The sequence below is a fragment of the Propithecus coquereli genome, unplaced genomic scaffold (genome assembly GCF_000956105.1).
Source record: "Propithecus coquereli isolate 6110/MARCELLA unplaced genomic scaffold, Pcoq_1.0 Scaffold266, whole genome shotgun sequence".
Lineage (NCBI taxonomy): Eukaryota > Metazoa > Chordata > Mammalia > Primates > Indriidae > Propithecus > Propithecus coquereli.
This window is the reverse complement of record NW_012148241.1, coordinates 1,668,577-1,672,061: the sequence shown is the minus strand read 5'-3', so window position 1 is coordinate 1,672,061 and position 3,485 is coordinate 1,668,577.

Here is a 3,485-nt window from a genome sequence, read left to right as displayed (position 1 = left end):
ATATCTTTGAATCTACCAAAAATTCCTTCTTTCTTCAATTTTATTTCCTATGACTGAATATTATTAACATTTTTTGAATGGATACTTTCCAAATTTCCATCGATTGGTCATATTTTTCTATTACTTATGTCTGTTCTTCATTATTATTAAAATGATAATGTCAAAGTATGAGGATGAAAAGAACTTAAGATATCAAGAATTTCCATATACTTGTCTTTGGAATTTAGACAATAGAAAATTATGCCCATCTGTTTTGATACCCCCAAAGAATCTACTTTTGAATATAAATTCTAAATTAGAAATTTTGGAGATAATGTTACATATGTAGAAAACTAGAGCAATCTTTTTATTCTCTTCAATCTTCTATAACAATTCTTGATAATTATTCTTATAGAGGTATTAGAACTAAATCAGGAATTGACATATTTCACATTTCTGGGGCTACTACATATTGCAAATCCACAGTAATAGTCCTCATATGAAAGGAGAAAAGGAGGGAATAAGGAAATAAAAGGAAAGGAAGAAATTAAACATGATTTTTTTTCTATCCATCTCAGGAAGATAGGAAGTAATTTGTTAGTATTCTCCATAAGCAAAAATTTGGTACACATATCTCCTGGATGGATTATTTTTTGGAAGCTTCATACACAATCAGAGCAGAGTATATTTAAAAAACAAATCTTTTACATATAATACACCTTTATATATTACTACATGGTGTCTTTTTTAACCTAAAAACTACATTTCTCACCTTTTAGGAAATAAATTAATGACTTAGGGATAGACTGCTCAAAAAATCTATCAGCAAATAAAAACAAATTTTCTCTTCTTTTCTTTTTAATTTACTTCAACCTCCATACCCATCTCCACTGTAAATTGGGAGACATAGTAATTTCATGGATCTGTAAGCTATGAATTTACACAGCTCTACCTTGGAAACCAACAAACTTTGCTGACATGAGACAAATTCTCAAAGATTCCACTTTTTTTTTTTTTTGCACATTTCATTGTTTACACTATGCTAGCAGGAACCCTCTAAATCAAAGAGCGAAGCATATTATTATCTTTAATTAACACTGTTGTGTTGTTAGCATATACAAAAGCACTTTATACATGCTTCAACCACACCTGAAATGTAGCCAGAAACACACAACACAAGTAAGCCTTTGTACTTAATCAAATTAGAAGCAATTTAACACTTACTAGGGGAACTGGGGAAGACATCTAGATTGAGGGTTTCAATTTCTGAAGTATACCACTTGGATTTGGAAGTTAAAACCATTAGAATTTATTTGGGTAATCTTAAATCCTATCATAATCTTTTTTCTCAAAGGATTACTGTCATAATTATTATCTGAAGAATCATTCACAAAGGAAGTGATAATAAATAAGTCCCAACTCATGACTCTTTGTAATCCAACAAAGAACAGGCCCTTTGTCTAATGATGTCCAATCACTCCACATTTATTTCAGGGTCCTCTTTTTTCCTGTCTTCCTTCTTAAACTTTATCTTTCCCCCTCTACTTGAGAAACTAGCATATTGTAGAGTATTAAAAGCAGAAACTAGAGTGAGGCTGTTTAACTCCAGACTCAATCACTTACCAGCTTGGGAATTTGTTCTACAAGTTCTACTTTGTGTGCCCCAGTTTCTTTATCTGTAAATAGAAAATAGTGATAACTATCTTGTAGGGTTCTCATGAGTATTAAATAAGTCTTTATGGGTGAACATCTGGAACAATGCCTGGCACACAGTAAGAACTCAAACATTAGTTGTTGTTACTGGTGTTATTATGAATCCTTCCTATCCAGCATTCAAGTACATGCTGTAGTGTATATCATTAAATGAAACCATAGTTCCACATTACTCTCCTGCCCTATGTCTCTTCTTCTATTCTCAATCAAGCTTCCCAAAAAAGTTCTCTACCCGGATTGGCTTCACCTCTCACCTCTCATTCATTTTTCCACACATTCCAACTCTCTCTGCTCCCAAGGCTAGTCTCATGAAACTGTGCATGTTAAATGAATTTGTAACCTTTTGTTTTCGTGGCCAATGGACTCTTTTCAATCATTATGTTTCTTGACCTCCCAGCAGCATTTAACATGGTTGATGTTCCTTCTCTCTTGGGCCCCACAGCACCTCCTTCTTGCTGCCACCTGTCTCTTACCTGGCGTGTTCCTTCCCTTTCACGATATTCTCCTACCCCGGCAATCTCATGAGTCCCATCTCTTCAGCTATCAGCCATAGGGAATTTCTCTTCTTTCAAGCCTCAGGCCAATATATTCAACATCCTACCCAACATCTCTTATGTTTAAGGTGTGAACTACTGATCCTTTCCCCCAAATCTGTAATCTCTCCAGCCTTCTTTATTTTACAAAATTGCCCCTTCATACACATTTCAGAGTGGCTGAAATCAACATCACCCTCATAGGACTTCCATCTGTGTCAAATCTATCACTGCAGCTGGGCCGTTTTCCCCATAAAACATCTCCTGGATCTCATACAAGTCCCTCTAGCATCATTCTTTCCATCTTAGTTAGATCCATTTGGATTTCTTCCTAGACCACTGCACCACTGCATTTGTTTCTTTTTTTTTTTTTTTTTTTTTTTTTTGGTGATCTTTACTATTTATTTTTGGCATAAACTATCATTTACTCTTGGAAGTAGATGGATGATCATTTGCATAATAGACTTGCAAACATATGAAGAAAAAAGATACTGTTTTGTTTGCAGCAGACTCTTCTAACATAAACCAAATACTATCATCATCCCTACTCTTGTCTTTATTCTCCTTAAAAGAACTCACCAGTTACCAGGCATGCCTCAAATCACCTGTTTTTATTAGTCTTCTATCTTTTCATTCCACTATCCAATATTTCTAGCTTAAATTTTCATGAAATATACCTCCAAAAAGGAGGCTTATTCTCAGAATTCTTCAGTTTCTTATCCTTCCAGCAGAGATCATTTTGTCTCAATGAAGAAAAGTCCAGTGTGGCCACATTCAGATACATCTCCAGAGAACAGGAAAGTGGCTTCAGAGGAAAGGAAGAGGAGACCATTTGTTGAGCACCTTCTCTGTGTCGGGTACTATTCTAGATAGATTTATATAATTCTCTTAACAGTCTTGTGACTTAGCTACCCGCCTTGCAATTGAGGAAACAGAGAGAGCTTAGGTCACAGCTGGTAACCGCTAGGGCCAGGGTTTAAAGTCATTGGTGTCCAGATTCCATCTCTTTCTACTGACTGTTCATTGACAAAAATACACCTTGTTGAGGGTACTAGTTCTCAAATACCTATGTGACACACCTCTCTCTTTTGTTCACAGGAAAATGAGACTAATTAGGACAATGATTTTTTTTTTCATAAATCTAAATTTATTCATTTTAAAGGATTTTTCTTTATCTGAATATTATTTTGGATATTTAAAATGCCTTCTCACACTTTTTTTAAAATCAATATGATCTATGGTGGTTTTTTTAATGATTGC